General features: G+C 35.8%; 1 protein-coding gene across 1 annotated transcript in view; it reads left to right on the top strand.

Annotated features, from left to right (window-relative positions):
- ATP10A (ATPase phospholipid transporting 10A (putative)) overlaps positions 1–12,589 on the top strand; it is a 158,941-nt gene that overhangs the window by 56,438 nt on the left and 89,914 nt on the right. The window lies entirely within an intron of this gene.

The following is a 12,589-nucleotide window of genomic DNA, read 5'->3' as shown; positions in this document are numbered from 1 at the left end:
CCAAGTCAGAGGTGAAATGCTCCTGGTTCGGACCGGATCGCTAGATCCGGTAGCGATGGTGGCGGGTGGTTTGGAGAACTGGTAGCAAAAATCCCTGCACACATACCCCATGCCCAGCTGAGCCGCAGGATCATCAGAGGTTTTTTTTTTTTTACTTTTAAAAGCATTTTTTTACAACCTCTTCCGCCAAAAAAATGCTTTTAAAAGTAAAAAAAAAAAGCCTCTGATGATCGCGCGGCTCAGCTGGGATTGTCAGAGGCTTTTCAAAGTATTTTTTTCTGCAACCTCTTACATTTTACATTTCACTCCTGATCCAAGTGCTTATTTGACATAAATATAAGCTCCAGCTAGCAGACCTATATGTCACATGGGAAGAAATGCTTTTTGTGTTTGTAGGCATACTAGGACACAATACCTTCCTCAAATTTGAGATGAGCATTATACCTCAGCTCAGAGTTTAATTCAATTTGGAGAAGATGAAACAAATTAACAGAGTTGGAAGGTACCTTGCAGGTCATCTAGTCCAAACCCCTGCCCAAGCAGGAGACCCTACATCTGCCTCTACCTGGGATCGAACTCACAACCTCCTGATTGTGAGGCAAGAGCTCCACCTCTAGGCCACAGCAGCTGGTTCTCAATGTCCCCCTCCACATCCATCCCGTCCTGTCCCATCCCGTCCCGTCCCGTCCCGTCCCGTCCCGTCCCACCAGTTTGTCTGCTTCTGGGGCTCTGATAGTAAAGACAAACAGAAAGAAAGAATAGAAATTAGAGAGATTTCTTAATGAAATATCATTTTACTACAGATTACTGATCACAGCCCATCAGGATTATTGGATATAAGATAGGTTGCAAATAAATTCAATAATAAATTCAGTAATAAATACAAAATAAAAACAGAAAATTTCCCAGCCTGAAAATGAGGCAAAAATCACCATTCTTTTATTTGGCTGTGATTTATCCTCCTACCTGGAACATCCAAGTTGATTCTGGAGCATTGGATGATTGTACAGAAAAGTGGAAAGCTCATGTTGAATTCAGATTGCCCTGGAAATTATTCCAACTATTTCCTGATTTCAGAATAGTAATAGCTTGGCTTATTCGGAGGCCTGTCTGAGTCAATCCAGGCAAATTCACTCATCCCCTGCAGCTTTTGGGAATAAATAAAGAGATTATTAAGAGGAAGGCTGTGTCAGCAGCCAGAAATGTATATTTAGAAAATAAGGGTTATTTTTTTTCCCTTTCCTCTCTCTTTTACCAAAATCTATCCAGTTCATTGATTTCTAACTCTCACTTATAAACAGTTCCTGTTTTCTAAGGAAATGACTAAGATGCAAAGTGGGCATTGTATTATGCAATCATATCAATTAAAGGTAGTCCTCAATTTATAACAGTTCATTTAGTGATCTTTTGAAATTACAACAGCACTGAAAAAGTGAGTGATGACCATTTTTCACACTTATGGCTAGTGTGCCATAATCCCAATGGTCACATGATCAAAATTCAAATACTTGACAACTGGTTCAAATTTATGACAGTTGCAATGTCCTGGGGGTCATGTGATCATCTTTTGTGACCTTCTAACAAGCAAAGTCAATGTGGAAGCCAGATTTACTTAACAACCATGTTACTAACTTAACAGCTGCAGTGTTTCACTTAATAAATGTATCAAGAAAGGCTGCAAATTCACTTAACAAATGTCTCACTTAGCAACAGAAATTTTGGGGTCAATTGTGGTAATAAGTCGAGGACTTCTGTATAGAACTGACTGAACCACCAGAGGGATTGATTATTCAGAAAATATTTGAATGTGCCGAAATGAATAAATTAACTTTAGAATTAAAAGAAAAAGACGATTCGGAATATTATGCAGTTTGGGAAAAATGGTATAGGTGGATAGACAACAGAAACAAAAATAGGTAATATTCATAAGAAAGTTGAGGATGTGTATATGTATGTATATATATATATATATATATATATGTTTTCTCAGGTTTTCGCGGGTGTTTGTATGTAGGTCTTTGGTTATTCGGGTCTTCTCCCACGTAAAATTGGAAGTGTCTTGGCGACGTTTCGACGAAGATGACGAATGAGACTTCGTCGAAACGTCGCCAAGACACTTCCAATTTTACGTGGGAGAAGACCCGAATAACCAAAGACCTACATATATATATATATATATATATATATATATATATATATATATATGCATATTCTTTCTAGCCAGGTTCCACCTATGTAAGCTAAGTTGTTCTTCAGCCCTAACTTAGCTTACATAGGTGGAACCTGGCTAGAAAGAATATGCACATAAAAGCCTATGAAAAAAGAAAAAGACATATATATATATATATATATATATATATATATATATATATATATATATATATATAATGTATATATTATATGAACTGTTAATCCAAGGTATATAAAAATGACACTGTTTGATTATGTATTAGAATTATGAAAAAGAAAAACTACAATAAAAATTATTATTAAAAAAAAGAACTGACTGAATCGGGGGGGGGGTTCCAAATCCCGTTGCTACTGGTTTGCTCATGCACATGCGCAGTACTTCTGCGCATGCGCAGAAGCGTCAAGGCAAGTAGGTGGAACCTCCCCCCTCCGCTACTAGTTTGTCCAATCCAGTTCGAACCAGTAGCAACCCACCACTGGACTGAATGTATAGATCCTAAAACTTATCTTCAAATTTTAAAAAAATGAATAAATGTGAATGTTATGATTTGAATAAAGCTAACTAATAAGGATCTGAGCTTTATGTGAGCTACCCTAGTACAAACTGTAGGATTTTTCACTGTTTGATTAATAATTATTTTTTTAGTTACCTTCAAATTAATTTCTAATAATTTTGAGTTAATTTCCCTGAGTTAATACTTACATTCTAATGACCTTTTCTTGAAAGAAAGTCCCATTTATTACAGGAAACAAACTTTCAATTAAGTGTGCTTTGGATTGTACACTTGATGGTGTCCTTGTTTCTGACTCTTTCCGATATTTAAAGGGATCTGATTTAAATCCAAGATTTAAAGTCTTTCAAGTAATGCCCTTATTGTTTTTCACAATTACACCCCTCCCCATTGTCTTTCTTGGAACTTGATTATTGGGCTACTGTTCTTATTTTGAAGGCCATTATCACTATTTACTTCCTTTAGGAAGAAGAACAAAGCATTTGGCCTCTTTTGAAATAAAAGCTATTTTGTTTCAAAACCTCTCAAACAGGCAGTGCATGGGTGGGTTAAGCAGCTCATTTCCGTTTTTATTTTGAATAGTGCCAAACATTTCTTTATGTCACTTAAGGGGAATATCAACCAGTAATATAAAATGTATAGGATTGTTATTCTCCCAAGACCTAATGTACTGCTTTATTGTGGTGGTGGTGGTTTCCTTGGTAGGGAGAAGTGAAGAACACTGTTGGGGTATGTCTAAGGCACGTTGTCATCATGTAACATATAGTGATGTTTTTCCCCTTCACGGAACTGGGTGGATGTGGCCTGCACATGATGCATCCAGCCTGCGGGCCACCAGTTTGACACCCCTGGTCTAAGGTATGTATTCCCAGCAGATCAACTCACAGTGGCCACACTGCGAGACATCTCACCATAGCCAACTTGACACGTAACAAGAGTTACATTAATATGGAAGAAGTTGTAGAATAGAATAATTAAAGAAAAGATGCCAAAGGAGGGGCAAAATGAAATGTGAATGACAAAAAAATTAAACATTTTTTAAATATTTTAAATAATTATATTGCATTATTGAATTGTCCTGCAGCGAGTTATCTCATGGCAAGTTGGCTGTGGTGAGTTGGCTGTGGCAAGTTGTCCCATTCCGTTCCCAGCAGGGTCACCCAAAGTGTGAAGGTCATCCCGGCTGCTCAACTAAATCAATCCGGCTTGTATATTCAGCAGCAGCAATATAGGAAGATGCTGGAAGCAGATAATCATTTTAACAATAATTGCAAAGGGTTAACTTCGTATAGCAGGGGAGAAGATAATATAAACGAATGGTGCACTTTACAAGACGATCACATGGATAGGAAATACAAAATGGTTGACAGTATAGTGCCAGATGACAGCCCTTGAGGTTGGTTAGTGTGCATGCTACTAAGGAAGAAGAACTTTCTGAATACTAATTGTGTTTATGACACAATTGATTAATACTTTCATGACATCTAGTTGCTGATGCTGCCATGTAGGAGAAGAAAATCTGAAGCTATAGAGACAGCATTAGAACAGGAGCATGGAATGTAAAAAGCATTAACATGAAGAAGTTATAAACAGTGAAAGATGAAATAAATTAACTCCACATTGACTTCTTGGGCATCAGCAACTTGAAGTGGATTGAAATTGGTCATTTTCAGTCAAAATATCATACTATTTAAGACATGAAAACAAAGAAGGGCCAGTGTCACTTTTATAGTTAGGAAGGGCATTATAAGAACAGTAGTTGGTAAAATGTTGTCAATGACGGAATAATATCAAGTGGATCTCTGATACTCTTTTAATATGGTAGTTTTTCACATTTATTCTTCAACCACCTATTCAGATGAAGAGAAAATTGACATATTTTATCAACAAGCTCAATATGACATATAGACAGTTGTGCTGCTTGTAGTTGAGGACTGGAATGCCAAAGTAGGCAGTAGGAAGTGGGAACATTGTTGGATTACATAGCCAAACAAACATAAATTAAGCAAGAAAACAACATATCAGTTTCTGCCAATCCATTCTAAGATCCTACAACAAATCAATCCAGAATTCTCACTTGAGGCACAAATGACCAAACTGACATTTTCATATTTTGGACATATTATGCTATGACACAGAACCCTTAAGGATGATATAACAATATGACAATGTTGGAAGGGACCTTGTAGGTCTTCTAGTCCAGTCCCCTGCTCAGACAGCAAACCATATACCATTTCAAACAAATGGTTATCCAATCTCTTCTTAAAAAACCTCCAGTGTTTGGAGACCCACAACGTCTGGAGGCAAGTCGTTCCACTGATTAATTGTTCTAACTGTCAGGAAATTTCTCCTTAGTTCTAGGTTGCTTCTCTCCTTAATTAGTTTCCATCCATTGCTTCTTGCCCTGCCTTCAGGTGGTTTGGAGAATAGGTGGACTCCCTCATCTTTGTGACACCTTTGTGGATATTGAAACACTGTTTTCATGCTAGTCCTTCTTTTCATTAAACTAGACATACCCAATTCCTGCAACCTCATGTGTTTTAGCCTCCAGTCCCCTAATCATATTTGTTGCTCTTCTCTGTATTCTTTCTAGAGTCTCAACATCTTATTTATATCATGGCGAGCAAAACTGGATGCAATATTCCAAGTGTAGCCTTACTAAGGCATTATAAAGCAGTACTAGAATTTCACGTGATCCCTCTGTTAATGCAACCTAAAACTGCATTGACCTTTTTTTTGCAGCTGCAGCACACTGCTGGCTGGCTCATATTTAAGTGATTGTCCACTAGGATAATGTTGAAGAAAGACAGTAGGGAAAAAAGATGACAACCAGGAGTGAAGTGGATGGACTTATTTACAGTAGCAATTTGTGCACTGGGAGAGATCATCCTGGAAAAGTTCTCTCTGTACAGTAGCTAAGAATCAACACAAACCTAATGGCACATAATCATAATAATATAAACATTTGCAAACACATTTAATTGGAACGTAAAGGCCTTTCTTTGTCAACAGAAAATTGCATATAGCAACCATGAATTAGTTGTTCTTCAATTGTAGCAGTAATAAGTAATATCAGGGACACTAATAAATAATTCAGTGTTAGAATGGTTTCCTGAAAAGAAGCAAAGATTTAATTGCCAGGAAAGCTTTCAGACAAAGCACTTGTTTTTAACTATGAAGAATGTAGCACTCTGTTGTAGAATATACAATTGCTCTGTATGTGTATGTGTGTTGAATTGGTACTATGTCTATACATTGACTGGTTCTAACCAATTAAACAGTGGTTAATGATTTTGTTCTCACTCTTTCTCTAATTAATTTTGGGAACATTTCCTTCCACACTAGATTCTCTGCAATTTAGCTTTACATCCCAAAAAATGGATAAATCTGGACCAGACCAATATTCCTTTGTTGTTTATGAGGGAGAAACTCTGTAATGTGTACATCTGGTTGAATCTCCACACTTCTAGTATAACCTTATGTTTAGCACCACAAGAATATGAATAGAAAGCAACAATTTGTTTTTTTTAAATTGCTTTTAAAATACAGTGCTTTGACATCTTCATAAGTTTATTTGTCAAGTATATATAAGATAACAGGTAAAAGTATAAACGTAATTTGAATACATGAAAAGAGTAAGTAAAAAGGAATATTAGGACAGGGACGGTATGCACGCTGGTGCACTTATGCACTTATTTTGGGGTTTGGGGAAGAAACTACAGAGTCAGGTAATGCATTCCAGGCATTGACCACTCTGTTACTGAAGTCATATTTTCTGCAATCGAGTTTGAAGCTGTTTACCTTGAGTTTGTATCTATTATTTGCTCGTGTATTGTTGTGGCTGAAGCTGAAGTAGTCGTTGACAGGAAGGACATTGTGGCAGATAATTTTATGTACTATGCTTAGGTCAGACTGAAGTCGACGTAGTTCTAAGTTGTCTAACTTAGAACTTTGGAGTCTGGTGGCATAAGGTATTTTATTGTGGTTAAAGGAATGGAGGACTCTTCTCGTAAAATATCTCTGGACTCTCTCGATTGCATTTATGTCCGATATGCAGTGCGGGTTCCAGACAGATGAGCTATATTCAAGAATTGGTCTAGCAAATGTTTTGTATGCTCTAGTTAGTAGTACAACATTACCAGAGAAGAAGCTACACAAGATTAAGTTAACAACTCTTAATGCCTTTTTGGCATTTAAAATCTGTACCATTTTCATTTTGTGTAAACACCTTCCTGTTGTAAAAGCTGACTGAGCAGGACAGCTAGCATAGGAATATAGAAAGTTAACACAGAGTAGATAGGTAAGCATCTGTAGATATCCACCGCAAAAGGAAAGGCGAAAGATGTGTAGAAATGTCACCATGCAATCTTGCCCTTTTAGACTTTCATCCCAACACTGGACACAAGTATAAAAATGACTGTTTGACTGTGCTTTCACACTGCTCATTTAGCCCACCCCTGCGTCATGGATCACATTTTATATAGAGCGTCCCCAATGTTTGCAATATTGAAAACAACTAAACATTCAAGGCAGGTCTTGATGTAGCTGCTGAAAGCATATTATATATACACATATATTTATCCATATTGCAAAATAATGTGTGTGACAGAATGCTTTAAGAGTTTCCTGTGGAAATTGTTTTTAATTAACTTTTTCTCTTTCTAGAATACATTTGCATTTTCTTATTTTTCTTAACCATAATTTTGTTCCATCTCATTTCCATTTTTAAGTTCATTTGTATGCATGCATTTTTTATGTTATTATTTCTTTTTGGTACAATTTTCTAAACATGTTTTGAGTTATGGACTGGATTTCAAAATTCAGGAAAGTGGATATTAGTATATAAAACATTTTATAGTTTTATTAGTTAACATTAGGGTAAATTCCCATTATGTAAAAGTTCTTGGCTGGTTATGGAGAATAAGAACATAATCATAACTTTTATTTGTTCTGCCAAGTCCTAACTTCTGGAAAAAAATGTGATCTTCGCCAGTAACAAAAACTAGACTAACAAACATATTTTTGCAATCTTAAAACTAAAAGGTATTTCCTATTTCAACCAAGAGAAAAATATGTCCTAGGCATCCAAGGCTCTGTAAACTAAATGATATTTGATAGTGCATTAACACTCTTAAAGTACAAAATGTGCAAAGGTTCTATAGAAGAAACGAATTACTTAGCAAATTTGAAGGGAACATAAAAGTCCTAAGAATATCATTTTTCTATAATAGAACTTTGTCTGCATTTTTAGCAGAATGCCCACGGTGACTCTAGCTTTGTGATTTATGCCCAAGGGCATTTTTGACAATATATTTTTAGCTCAATCATCTCTATTTCATATTCAGAACTATTTCCACATTGCCCTTACAAGGAATGATATTAATTCAAAGTTGTTGAAGAAAGAGTAGGAATGCAACTATTTTATGCTAGGACTCTCAGGAAAATTCTGTTCTCCTGGATCTGTTCCTTTCATAAGAAAGTTGATCACAAGTCCTAGCTTCTCTTTTTTTAAACAAAATGTGTGGCACAAATGTTAAAGCTTTGGTCTAAATTTCTCTGATCCTATCTGTGTTGGGTCAGCCTAAAGGTCAAACTATTGGCAGTAATTGTATTTACCATAATTTACATGTGATAATGATCTGATACTGACAATCTTGCTGAGGTGTGGTGGTTGTTCTGAAACACTTCAGATGAAAAAAGTTTGGGAGATTGTTGTGATAACAATTGACAGCCATATTCAAATACTGAAGCAGAAACAACAGAAAATGTTCTAATACAAGAAAGTTGTATCTTTGTTATAAGGTTCCATTTATTCATTGTATAGCGAGAGAGAGAGAGAGATTCAAAATATAAGCAGTGAAAATATTATATGTGAAACATATAGACAATAAGTTAAGCTGAGTGATATGAGTTATTCTTCAAATATTACAAATACGTTATTGAATTTTTAAACTAATTCTCCCTACATGAATCAATTCTGCATAAGGTATCTCTTAATAACATTAGACGTTTTCCCTGTTTTTGCACAATTCTGCTATCATACAGCGTTTGTAAATAACTATGATAGATTGAAATCTTATCTAGCTACTTTTCCTGTTTTTGAGTTTCAGCTACAGTGTCTTAAATATAGCAAATCTATTTTGCAGTTGTAAGGACTAAAATCATCATCATCAGATGATGATAATGATAGATTGAATGCTGTAATTCCAAACAAATTGAATCCTATTCTCAGTGTCATATACCATCCTCTTTCTTTCTTTCTTTCTCTTTCTTTCTCTTTCTTTCTTTCTTTCTCTTTCTTTCTCTTTCTTTCTTTCTTTCTTTCTTTCTTTTTCTCTTCCCTTTTCTCTTTTCTGTTCTGTTCTTTTCATTAAGAACAGCAAAATATTCCTAAATCTGAAATGTGTGACTTCTATTTGTCATTGGGAAAAAGACTAGAAGCACTTGCTGGAACTTATTTTGTCATGCTTCATAACTGATTCATAAATAAACTATATACTTCCACAAAAATATGAACAGTTAAATATATCCTGGGACTCTTCTGCCTCCTCTTACTGTCCAAGAACTAATACTAACATTAGAAATTTCTTTTCTGAGACAGAAGTGACTTCTTGAATTTTAGCTGTATTTTAATAAAATATGATGGTTGAGGTTAAAATGAAATTGCACAACCAAACTTCAGTGAAATTTTCCCACAGAGATTAATATTCATCCTGCTTTATAATCTTTAGTATTTCAGTCACTGCAAGACTTCACTTTATATCTACATGTTTTTCATCATGTATTTCACAGTTCAGATATGATTTAATTTATTTAATAAAGGAATGTTTTAACTTAGAAATAAGAAACACAGAGCTTGTCCAAACCCAAAAATATATCAGCAATACTTCTTTAATTTTTTTTTCAACCCAGATACTATATGAATGCAAAAGGAATAAAAAAAGACTTTGGAATCTTTCAGAGTGGGACTGTCTGTCTGTCTATCATGTCTATCTATCTATCTATCTATCTATCTATCTATCTATCTATCTATCTATCATCTATCATATTTATTTGCCACCCATCTCGCAGTTTAAGGCAACTCTGAACAGCCTTGAACCACTCATCAAAAAAAGTGAGGGAAACATCAGTTGATTAAACAGGTGGTCTTGGATAACAGATTAAATGATTGGCCTAGGAACTGATATACACTGCCCATTTTGTGAGACATGTAAATTTAACCTCACAGTAAAAAAAAATCATCATTCTGGATTGGCACAAATATTTGTTTGTTTGTTTGTTTGTTTGTTTGATTGATTGATTTTTATCCCAAGACGGTGAACATACATAATATTTCTTCTTCCTCCTAATTTTTTCCACAAGAATAACCATATGAGGTGGATTGGGCTGAGAGTGACAGGCCCAAAGTCATCCAGCCAGATTTCACATCTAAGGTGAGACTAGAATTTACAGTCTTCTCATTTTTAGGACAGCATCTTAACCACTACACCATAGTGGCTGTCTTTATTTGTTTTCAATACCAGAGTTGCTCTGTGAGGGAGATGGGTGGTTTCTAAATTTGATATACAAATAAAATAAGTAATTTCTTTATTTACTGTCAATATAATAATCAACTGCTTTGTTTACAGTTGCCATATACTTGTTTACAGTTACCATTTCAACAAACAAGCACTGTAATTAAAGCTATTAGAATTTTAAAAAGTGTTTCCTGCTTTGTTGAGTAAGGCAAAACAAAAACAACTCTACTTGAGATTTAGTGGTTGTGCTTCCTATTTTATCATCAATAACTAAATAGTACCGAATCACACATGTATATATTTACAAAATTAATACAAAATTAAGTTCACAAAATGACTGGGTTTTCAGAACTTGAAAAGCTAAAACAAGTTATAATTCAGTGTTACACAAACACAGGTTCTGTGCCTGTGTCTCCATTTCTTTCTTCCAGTTTGATAACTGTGACTTGCTTCAGATTGTCCTGACAGAAGACCATTTAGGTTAATGTAATTGTCATTACAATTCTGTATTTTCTTTCATTATTAACAACCATTTGTACATCACCTGCCATATTTGATAATGTGGGATAATATTCATGCAGGTGATGAAGTAGATTCTAATCCACAAGAACCTGGATTTTCCCTCCCCTTTACTGCCATTCTTCCTTAATCCTATATTTCACTTTCTATTTCTTTTTCCCTCCTGGGCTATATAACCTTTTATTTATGTATGTATTTATTTATTAACAGGATTCCTACCTCATATAATGACTCTAGACTGCTCACAATAATCCATAAAAACAAAGATAGAAAGAAAAGTACCTTCCTCACAGGAATTGAACCAAACAGTCTCCAAGTTCACTCCCATGCTACTCCAATGGATGGGGCAAGAGTCTTTCATAAGGCTCAAAGGATCTCAAGTGGTAGGCTATTCCAAAAGGCTGGAGTAGCCCCTTGCACCGCAGGCATCGTGGACGGTCTTTTTAGACCACCAGCCCCGTGATATCGTAAAAGCCGCTTTGACAGCGCTAATCGGCTGTCTGGCGGCTGAAAAACCTCTCCATCGGGAGAAGAAGGAGAGGAGAGCCGGTGGGTGCGAGTAGAGCTCCCCAAAAGTCCTCTGGAATAATTCCAGAGGCTTGAAGGGTGAGAGCTCCCCGGCCAGCCCACCAAGAAGCTCCGGATCCGAGGCAACTCTGTTTAAACAGAGCCAGACGCCGCGACCATCCTGCTGTCAAAAGTGAGTTTGATTGATTACAAGCGCAGGCAGAGCGGAAACAGGAGAACAAGCCTTAAAGCAGCAGAGCTTAACTCCGGAGTTACTTTGTTTCAAACTGAATTTCTTTGAGCTGGAGGCTGAAGATGGCGTCTTTGTTATGGTTTTGAAAGTGAAAGTCAGAAGTGCTTATTGAGAACTTTTAAAGCTGCTGGGAAGTGAGAACTTGTGGAGAAAAGACTATTTTGCCTGATAAATTAGAGACTATAGATTACAAGCACTTTAAAGTTGTTTAAGGGACTTTGTGGCTTTGAAAAAAAAAGATCTTTTTAAAAAGGAAAAAAAAAGATGGCTTCTAAACAAGTTAAGCCAGGAGTTGTTAAAGGAGGGGGAGGTTCCCCAGTTGTGTCAGTGGTGACACAGAAAGCACAACTTCCGGCTGATTCACAGAGTCAGGAGGCTGCTCTCAATGATTTTAAAGAGTTTATGAAAGAAGCCATGAATAATCAAGCACCCATATGGGCAAATCCTAGACATGCAATAGAAAATATAAGTATAGAGCAAAAAACAGAGGTGATTACTTATAAAGAGCTTCTTCTTTTGGAAAGGGGAATTTGCAACTGAAATCTTTAGATGTACTAAAAGAAGAAGGGATAATCTATACATGGTTTCAGTATGGTCAGCTTCAAGCTAGATGGAGGGAAGATCAAAAAATTGGTGTTATACAAAATGAGGAAAATTTGGTGAAACAGATTAGAGATCAAAGTCAGATGCATATTAAAAGGTTGTATAATGCTTTATTGGAAATAGATTCAGAAACGGAATTGGTTAAGGATTGTATGATAAAATGGGCACAAAACTTTCAGGAACCAGTGATGATGGAAACATGGGAAAAGATTTGGGTCAGAAATGTTAAATTTACGCAAGCACAAAATTTGAGAGAGAACTTTTATAAAATGTTTTATAGATGGCACTTAGATCCTAAAAAATTATCATGTATGTGCCCGAATTTGCAAGCTAAATGTTGGAGATGTGAATGTGATGATGCAACCTATTATTATATATGGTGGACCTGCAAGAAAATCAAGGCATTTTGGATAAAAATTTGGTGGGTGATGCAGAACATTCTGAAAAAAAGGTTGAAATTTACTCCTCAATTGTTTTTACTGGGTATA

Source organism: Pituophis catenifer, unplaced genomic scaffold (genome assembly GCF_029215685.1).
Source record: "Pituophis catenifer annectens isolate HBS135680 unplaced genomic scaffold, rPitCat1.0.hap2 SCAF_4, whole genome shotgun sequence".
Lineage (NCBI taxonomy): Eukaryota > Metazoa > Chordata > Lepidosauria > Squamata > Colubridae > Pituophis > Pituophis catenifer.
Note: the sequence above shows the minus strand (reverse complement) of the source record. Positions and strands in the feature narration are given on the sequence as shown.